This window comes from Aquila chrysaetos, chromosome 5 (genome assembly GCF_900496995.4).
Source record: "Aquila chrysaetos chrysaetos chromosome 5, bAquChr1.4, whole genome shotgun sequence".
Classification (NCBI taxonomy): Eukaryota; Metazoa; Chordata; class Aves; order Accipitriformes; family Accipitridae; genus Aquila; species Aquila chrysaetos.
Window position 1 is genome coordinate 62139214 of NC_044008.1, and position 9771 is coordinate 62148984.

The window sequence follows — 9771 nt, forward strand, 5'->3', positions numbered from 1 at the left end:
TAGCTGCCAGATTCCCAACAAGTGAGAGAAACCGAGCCAGGAGTGGGCGCCAGGCCCCAGCCAGAGCCCAAGGCGAGGGGCTGCCCCATCATGGCTACCCACCCCCACAGGTACTAGTCACCTGCCCCAGCAGGGGTTCATGGTACCAGGCTGGGAGAGCTGTTGGGAGGTGACAGGGCACTAGAGCCACTGTCCCCGTCCTCATTGCCCGACGTGTGACTCCTCTGGCCCCAGGACTCACGTCAGGGAACTGTGAACATGTGGGAAACGGGGGGGGGGGGGGGGGGGGCAACTTGGTGCTGGGAGGAGAATCATCCTGTGGGAAAAATGGGAAACCAACATCACCTTCCCCTCCCGCGGCTCCCCGTGCTCGTCACCCTCCATCCCGTCTCCCCCTGTCTGCCTCCCTACGGCACAGCCCCGTACCCAGGGCTGCCTGGGCCCCCGGGGATGCCCCTACCTACGGATACCGTGTGCTCGCCCCCTGTGCGGGGCAAGGGGGAAGGTTTGGGGGGGCGGGAAGGGAGACAGCAGCGGGAGGGGACCATCGGCGGGACTTGGGTAACCCCTGCCCCGGAGCTCCGTACTCGTACCCAGCTCTCCCCGGTTCGGGATGGGACGGGGCTGGACACACCGAGGAAGCCCCGGGACGGCTTCTCGCGGCCGAGCAGAGAGCGACACTTGGCCCAGGCGGGCAGGGTCCAGCACCGAGGGGCTGAGCGGGCACCACCGGCACCCCGGAGGAGCAGGACCGTCAGAGATAAAAGAGACGAGAAACCCCCGTCCCCGGCGAGATGAAGGGCGAGTGCGGGACCCGGGACCGCTTAAATAGGGGCGGGGCCGGGGCGCCTGCCTGGGCCTGGAAGAGCGGCGGCGGTCGGTGTGCGGGTTTTGTTCGGCTCCGCTCCGGGCCGTGAGGGAGCGGTAGCCGCCTCGGGACAGGTGAGGCGCGGCGGGTCGCGGAGGTGGGATCCCCCGGCCGGAGTCTCCCCGGGCGGGTCCGGGTTCTGCTCTCCCGGGGCTGGCGGGGGCGGAAGCTGCCCCGGGGTCGTTGGGGGGGTGGGGGCGTTTGGGGCCGAGCCCGTGGCCGGCCGGGGGGAGCAGGGCCAGCCTCATCCCGTCCCCGGCTGCTCCTCGCTGGGGCCGGGCGGCGGCGGCGGCCCGCGGGTCCCGGTGCCCGTAGGGGCGGGGAAGGGCCCCGGCTGCTGCCGGCGGGGGTTCCTGGAGCGGGGCCGGGCTGCGCTCGGCTTGGATTGGAGGGTGGCTGGGCCCGGCTCCCCGCGGGGGTGCTTCGACTGTGGGGTTTGGGGTGCGGGCCCGGCGGTGCCGGTGACGCCGGGGAAATAAACCCTGAAACGGCAGTAATGAAGCGATGCCCTGCCTGTGCTGGGGCTGCCCCGCAGTTCCCGAGCACTCTCCAAAACTGTGTGTGGGGCCCCGGGAGTGCAGGGCTGTGGGGTGGCTACACTCCCCCCAGCCCTCAGCATTGCCCACGGGGACTGCAAAGGGGGTCAGCTGGTTTGGGGGCCAGAAATGGAGACCGAGTTTTCTGTTCCTGGGGCTTGAAAACAGGGTCATGCGGCTGATTCTGGGGCTCAGAAACAGAGGTCCAGCCCTGCGTTTTTGGGACTTTAGAACAGGCTCAGCAGCTGGGGTTTTTGGCTCGTAAATGGGCACTGAGTCAGCTGGTTTGGGAGCCAAAAGCACAAGTTGGCTTGGCTGGTTTTGCAAGTGGGGGAGAGGCAGGCAGGCAGGCGGGTGGGAGGGTGTTGGGGTCTGCGGGTGAAAGCAGGGCGTGGGCAGGGTGCATGGACCCTCCCCGGAGGTGGGGGTCTGCTTGTGTCGGACCCTGAAGTTCGGGGGGCTGGCACGCAGGAGGCCGAACTCAACATCTGTGATGGTCTCTGGGGGGAAAGGTTCTTTTCAGACCCTACATGCGCTCTTTGAGTCCAGCTCTTCTTTCTACGCTGCTTAGAATAGTTAAGTAATTAATCACACAAACTGATGAGTATTTATACAGCATACAACTATGATGTTTAATCCTAATGCTCAAGTTTTGACAGCAGTTGATTTATGACCTTATCAAAAGCCCAGACTGTTGCAAATAGCTGGAGCTTGTAAGGAGAAGCAGCTGAAATCAACCCGAGCTTCAGTGCAGAGCTGGTGCTTCAATTAGCCAGAACTGTAGCAAGCAGGAGCTGGAACGAGACGGGGTGTCGGCTGTCTGGAGCGTGCGTTAGCCAGAGGCAAAATTACCTGCGCTGTAATGAGCAGGAGCTGCAATTAGCTGGAGTGTCTTTTCGCTGGAGCGTCCGTCCCAGCACGGCCGAAGCGCGGCCGGGCGCAGGCAGGGCTGTCCGCAGCGAGCAGCGCCGGGCAGCAGGGACGCGACTTGTCCTTCTGCCAACGGCGAGCCCGGCCTCTTCCCTCGGGGATCCGCTCCGCACCACGCCCCTCTCTCCGCGTGGAGGGTCTCTCCCGGTCCGTTCCCGAGGGCAGAAGCGAGGTGGGGGTCCCCCGGCTCTCCTGGGGCAGCCCTCGCTGCGAGGGGGCGCGGGCGAGGCGGCGGCGTCCCCTCGGTACCGGGCAGAGGGGAGAGATCCCGGCCGGTCGGAGCTCCCGGGCGCAGACCCCTTCCGGCAGAATCCTCCCCTGCCTTTTCACCGTTGGCTGGCTGTGACAAACAGGTTCATTTTTTGCCTCCCAGTGTCTTTTCGCAGTGTCACCTTCTGCGTCACATGAAGAAAATGCTCCATGGTTTATTCCGCTTGCTGCTCAGGTCGTCGCACGTATTGGGCTGGGGGAGCGGGAAGAAACATTTTGCGAGTTCGGGGGCACTACAGATACTCCACATCAAACCCACAGAAAAGGCGAATTTGCTGCTAGTGCAGAAAAGGTGACGAAAAACTGCCGTTAACAGAGCGTGCCCTGTTCTGAATTGGTCCCTTGATATGTTTTTGTTTCAGGTGAAAGAATGAACTTTCATCTACGATAAATTCAGAGCTGCCTGTTAGCTTCTTTAGGGTCAAGTGTTTCTCTTCTCTTTGTTCCTACTGATTTTATGGGTAAGTTGGAAATAGCCTTTCATTTTTTTTATGTATAACTAAATTTTTATTAATATGTGGTGTCACTATAGTTCATTTTTGAGCACCTAAATGCCAGTATGAATGAAACATGGAAACTGCTACTTAAACTTGATTTTTGTTTGATTTTTATTTTTCATTAGAGTGTTGATGGCATGTTGTCCCATGGCACAATCCCCATTCTGTTCAGTGGAGTCTTCAGTCTAGGACTTTTAAGTAGAAAGGTTTGTCCTTCCAAAAAAGGACTAGTCATCCATAGGATCGAGGCATAGACTTGGAGAGTCGCTTAAGTACATGATCAGAATTAAAGCCAAATTTCACTTGATGTTGCTGCTGTTGGTCTTCACTTTCATTAATTTCTCTACTACTCCCTCATGGTTGGGAGCTCTGAATCATAATTTTTTCAGTTTCTAACAGTCCCTAATTTTTTTTTCCCCAAAAAGGAGAGGCAATGTCTAAAAGTTAATTAGTTTCCTCACAAGTGCGTAGGTATATAAAATTTTAGTTATGATTATTAAAAGTGTAAAAATGACACCAGTCTTACAGATCTGGACTATTTCTGAACAGGCATTCATCACATGCAAAAGTCATCAGGGTACAGGTCACCTGCACTTCATGCTCTGACAAGACAATATGCAGAGACGGGGATGAGCTCGGAAAGAAAAAAAAAAAGACACAGGGTCATGGTTTTGTTTTATTGTTGTTTGTTTTTAAAAAGTACAATACTGACTGGTGCCAGCCTGCAGAGCTTGTCTGCTGCCTGACCTCTCCTTCTCTTTCATGGCTGTAATTGTCATTTGGATAATTGTAGAAGAGCAATTAAGTTACTTGCCTTTGTAAATGTGCTGGTAATACCAGGAAGGCAAATGCTTGAACTGGTAGTGAATAACTTGGCTACAAATAGAATTTCTGAAGGAAGAACAACAACAACAGGAAGCAAATAGCAAGTTACCAAAATTTTGTGTGTATCAAACACGTCAAAGTTTTATTGCCAAATGTTGTTAGGCAATATATTCCAAATGGCTTTTTTTGGTAAACATAAATTTTCAGGAAATTCAGGGTTGTGTGTATGTCTCTCTGTGTATGTGTCCTGCTACATAAATAGCATCAGTCAATGGCACGTCCAGTGGCAGGACTGTTGTTCCCTATTCTCGATATTGCCATAGTAGTGTTGTGGTATTTAGACATAATGGACGGGCTGAGGAATGGAAGGAGAATGCCTGTTTTCTGTAAGGGCTTGGAATGCTGACCATTTTCTCTGTCTGCTGCTCCCCTGTGCATGAGATGAAGCTGTTCTATTTTTCTCCCTTGTTCCTGGTCTAAATATTTCTGAAGCTGTTGCTGCTGTGGTTTTGCAATTTGTGTTACTGCATTTTTGTAGAGTTCTAGTTATGGGTCATTTCTGCTGTGGCGAAGCATCAAGATACAGTTTTCATTTTAAAGCATCAGAAATTACATTCACTGAAATCAGTAACTCGCAGTGTAGGTGAAGCTGATCTGGCGCGTGCAGCTGTGCTCGCAGGGATACTTGATGGCTTCTCATCAAAACAGCAAGGTGTAGGTGGACATCTGTAGGGTTGTGCTCTGCGTCTGAGAGCGTTACATATTTTTGCTGTTCGAAGATGGAACGGAGCGTGTGCCTCTTAAATCTAAGGGCAGTCAAAAGCTAGGAGGGACCCTAAGCAGGTTTAGTGGCACAGCTGCTGTTTTAAAAGATCTTGACCTTTTGGAGAAACAGCCTGGAAAAAATCATTCCTTTTTTGCAACGAGGCTGTTCACAAGGACAGACATGTTGCTGTACTCTTTAACAAAAATACTCAACTTGGGATGTGTAGGGTGAGGAAGTCTTGGCTATACCTAAGCTTGAGAAAATGTATGTAGGTACCTATGTCTGTCATCTGCATGTATCTAGGAAAGTGAGTTCTAGTGAAACTAAAGCTGCCAAAGAGTCAGTAAGAAAAAAAAAAAAGGCATGGTTGTCTAAAAAATGCTGTCTTCAGAAACCTTCACATAAAAAGGCAGCTTTGGATTCCTACCCAGCTTTATGCTAAAGGGTTTTTTCTTCTCTCAGCTGGATGTCAGCTGGCACCGTTTCACTGTGGTTGCCCTTTCTTCTGTCATGACAGTACAACGCAGATGGAAAGAATCCATAGTGGTCTGCAAGTACAAGGTACGTCTATGATGTGTGTCTGCATTTTTCTGAAGGTACTTATAGTATGGACTTTAAAGTTAACATTAAGAATGTGCCAACTCTCCTTCTACATTTTTTTTATATGAAATATTTTAACACAAATACTAAAAAGAAGTTCTGTTCTGGAGCATGTTATGCCTATGCAAAGTTTACTTACCTCCATTTATTTTCTCTTCCTGAAAGCATAATCTTCTGTTTCTGTGTGCTTGCTAGTAAATGATACTGTGAAAATAATTTTGTACTAAAAGAAGGAAGAAACTGTTCGTAAGAGTTCAGCTGTTCAGAAGAAACAGACTTTGTTTTCATGATAAAAGCTTTATGCTTTTGCAGTCCATGAGTTTTTAAAAATATCTTATAGTAGTACTCAAAAACCTTCCTGAGATAACTAGCATCTGTACTAAAAGCAATCAAGGTCAAAGAAGAGATGTGGACGAAACAGGACAAATTGGCGTCGCATCTGTGTGTTTTCCAGGCTTTCCCAAGAAGCATTAGCAGCCTTGTAACTAGTGACAGTGAGTCCTGAGGTATTTTTGGTGAGTTACTGCTTCAGTGTCTTTTTTTCCTTAACCTACAGTGTGTAATTTTTACTTCAGTTGGAAAGAGATTTTCCAAAATGGAAGTCTTTCTCACTCAGAGAAATTTCATTTGATGAACTTCCCATCAGAGTGGATCTTCAGAGGTGATTGACTTGACAGTAGAGGTCATCAGTAAGAAGACTTTTCACTCTCTTTTCTTAAAGAAAAAAAAGTCAATTTCCTTCCAAACACCCAAGCACAGCCCATCTTCTTAAAGTTGATGGCATCGCTGGTCTTTGGGTTCTCAGTTTTAACAGTCGAGATAACATGAAAATGTGTTGCTCTGCATGCTTCAGTACAGCTGAAAGCATTAGCAAATCTGCCAGTCCTTTTTGGTAGTCTGAGGTATTGCAGCACGGGGGATTTTACAAACTGACTTGGGTTGTTTAACTGTAACTGCCAAATAGCTGTAGTATATAATTTATTAGGTGTACATAAGTGGCTAGGTATTTTTCTAAACTTTTAAAAAGAGAGGCAACTGAATGTTATGGGTTTTTTTTTCCTGATATTTTGATGGAGTGCTCTGAACTACTTTATTTCTGTCTCGCTTTCAATGGCATGTTTCCCTGGCAGTTCAGTAGCGTCTTTCTTGGGCAGCACAGCTGCCTCATTATGTAACACACACAAAAACCCCTAGTCAAATTATAACTGTGTATTTTGGAGATAGATAATTCAATGGTATCAATTCAGAGCTGTGCAAGTTAAGTTAATGCAAAAGGAAAATCAAATACTTTTATAGAATAAGTATTTTTATTGGATGTATATAAACATGGGCAAACCTTTTTAGTATAAAGTGAATTATTGAGGTTTGTTCTTTATTTTTCATTTTGCTCTTTGAAGTTTTACACTTCACTTTCAGCATTATTGACCAAGCAAGCAAGATGCGCAGCAGCAGCGCTAGGGCTGTAGCTGTTGTGGTGGATCCGTAAGCGTAGATTCTGATTGCGTACAACATTGTCCCACAGCCTCCCAGGGTTATCTCCCTGCAGCAGTACTGTAAGGAAGGGAGGAGACATTTTCCAATACCAGCGAGAGTGTTTACTTTTATGCTAAGAACATGTTCAAAATCATATCAATTATCCTAAATGCTGATTTTAAGAGTTCAGATCACTCTAACTTTTAAAAGATGTGTTGTATTTCGAGCTGACCTGTTTACCTGGAATCCTCCTTTAGCTCAACTACTCTTCTTGTGCACCCGCAGCCTCTGCTGGCAGGGCAGTATGAGAAGCCCTTGACTTAGCTTAGCAACAACTAAAGCATCAGTGTGTTGTCAACATTATTCTCATCCTAAATCCAAAACAGCACTGTAACAGCTACTCAGAAGAAAACTAACTTTATTCCAGCCAAAACCAGGACAACCCCAAAACCCCTGATTCTGGGTCTGCAACAGGGAAATAACCCCAAGAATTCGGGGCTCCCGGGAAAGCCAAATCCGCCTGGATTTGTGCAGCTGGAAAGCAAAAAATCCCCCATTTTCATGCACAAAACCACAGCCAAAAGATCACCCCTTTTTATATTGTGGAAAAGCACCGAGTCACACCCCAAACTGAGTATTTTGGAAAAGCAAAAAACTGCCCAGTTTGGGGAAAATTGGGAGTGAAACACAGTTCAAAGGGCATTGCTGGGGGTCTTTCCAGTGTCGATTATCCGGCGTGGATTCTCTGTTGTGGGTTATCCCAGGTGGACCCCCTGGGGTAGGTCATCCCTACCCATGTCCCCCCATGCACCTTTGTACCCACATACCCTCCCCCCTGTGTCTGTGTCTCCCCCATGTGCCCCCCCCAACTCTTGCTCCAGTCTGCCCCCTTCACCCATGCCAGTTTTTAACCCATGGGAGTTGTTTCCCCTGCATCCTCTGCCCTCCTATCTCCTGTCCCCCCCCACCTCCCTCCTTTCCCTCCTCCATATTCTGCACTCCCCCCCGATCACCCATCAGCCTCCCAACCCAGTGTGGTGCCTGCACCCCATTCTCTGTTATATTTTTCTTCTTTTCCTTACAAGTTGTTGTTGTTGTTATTTCTTTTTAATTATTAAACTGTTTTTATCTCAACCCATGGGTTTTCTCACTTTCGCCCTTCTGATTCTCTCCCCTATCCCACCAGAGGTGGGGGAGTGAGTGAGCTGTTGTGTGGGGCTTCATTGCCGGTGGTGTTACACTGTGACACAAGGTTAGTTGCAAGCCTTGCCTGGCTAATGCTTGAGGCTCTCCATGTTATTCCTGCCATCTTGACAGGCCATCCTTGTTCTTCATTGCTGCTTTATAGCTGGTGCCTTTTGCTCTGTAAGCAGCAGTACTTGGGTCATGTAAGTATTGTGTGTTGCAGGCAGCAAAGTGCAACTGTAACGCTTGCTGGCAGGAGCGGCAAGGAGGGCAGAGCCACGCTCCTGTACGGAGCAAAGATGGAGCCTCCAGGGCTCTTCGGTCATCTGCTGAGCACATCTAATATCCTAACATGCCTCTTTGTGTTCCCTGCTTCATGTCTAATTACTTTGTGTGCTGGAGGGCAGGGTGGTAACACCGTGCAGTGTCTCTTACCTAAGTGACAAGCCCTGCACAGGAAGCCTTGTGTGTATGCAGGATTAGGAGAGCAGAGTACTGATAGCACAAAGATGAGGGAAGGTGCAAACATGGCAAAAAAGCCCAAGGATCGCCAGCGTACCGCTCATTTGCAGATCAGCCACTTGCAACTGGTCTGCTCGAACGTGCCGTTTCCTGTTAAACAGAGCTGCCCCTCTCGCAGAGAGCAGCTTTCGGTCTCTTCTGGCCTGCCTTCAGGATGTCACCTGTGTTGCCTTATTTTTTTAAATCTCTCACCGGCATCTGTTGACTTGCTGCTGTCACTCCCACAACCGTGATGCCACGTGCAGACCGATACAGCAATCCCCGGGGCTTGCTCTGGGGCAAAACATCTCCTGTTCCACAGGTTCCCTGTGCTGCTTCTCCTCAGCGTGGACAGAAACAACCACAAGACTTTAAAGCTGTCAAATGCAAAGGAATGAAACGCTCGAGCCACTTGGATGCTTTTTGGTACAGCAGCAATGAATATTACTGCCTGGGCCGCGAGTGGGAAAGGGGCAGAGAAATGCAAGCCTCGTACCCCAGTAAGTAGTTTCCGTCTTTGGATGGTCTAAACTGGGCTGAGACGTCAAGTCATTTCCCATCCAGCTGAGGCTCAGAAAAGGATCCTTAAGGGGATGCTGCTGCCCGGCGCCCAAAATCCGGTACTGCAGCTCAGGCGCGGCACGTGCGCGGTGGCGCCCCGGTGTTCCTGGCTGCCGTCCGCCGGCAGCGGCGATGCAACACCGCGGGGCCCGCGGGGCGGTGCTGCCTCGCCCGTTGCTGCCTGCCTGCCTGCCGCTGCGGCAGCGCTGCTGCTGCCGCCGCGCCCGGGGCGCGCGGAGCGCGGGCCGCAGCGCCGGTGCCGCCCCCGGGCGTGCGCCAGCCGTCAGGTGCGCGGCGGCGCCACCGCCGCCTCGTGGGCAAACCGCGGTGCTGCAGCCCGGCGTTCGCGGCTGGTGGGCGGTGTACGCGCGGTCCCCGGGACCGGCGTTGTGGCGTGCTGGGCGCACCTCCCCTCGGTGGCGGCGGTGGTGGTGGAGGGCTGAGGCCGCCAGTGAGGCGATAGAGCCCCTTCGCTGGGTGCGGGGGGTGTCTCCTGCCGACTGGCTGCTTGGGACTGGCAGGACGGGAAGCTTCAAACTGCCCGCTGCCGCAGGCTCCGGCTCTGCCGGAGGCGAGCCCCGTCAGAGCAGCCCCAGGGAGTTACCCCAGAGCTGCAGAAGGGAAGAGGGGAAGCAGTCAGGCACCCCCTCCAGGTGCAGACACCGGGTGCCTTTCCAACTTGCCAGAGCTGCCCTTCAGTCTCCCCTTGCCCTGCTCGCCCCCAGCTCCAGCACCTCCCCTGAAGCCTGTCCCGTAGCC

At 51.4% G+C, this 9771-nt stretch overlaps 1 long non-coding RNA gene across 2 annotated transcripts; it reads left to right on the top strand.

The window, feature by feature from the left end:
* Positions 1 to 2398: 2398 nt before the first annotated feature.
* Positions 2399 to 7117, top strand: LOC115341073. Of its 2 annotated transcripts, XR_003923274.2 has the most exons (4): positions 2399 to 2779; positions 5155 to 5253; positions 5747 to 5807; positions 6690 to 7117. It is a non-coding gene; the product is annotated as an uncharacterized LOC115341073 (long non-coding RNA). The 2 variants fall into 2 exon arrangements; XR_003923273.2 differs by lacking the exon at positions 2399 to 2779 and having other exon boundaries at positions 5072 to 5253.
* The last annotated feature ends 2654 nt before the right edge of the window (positions 7118 to 9771 follow it).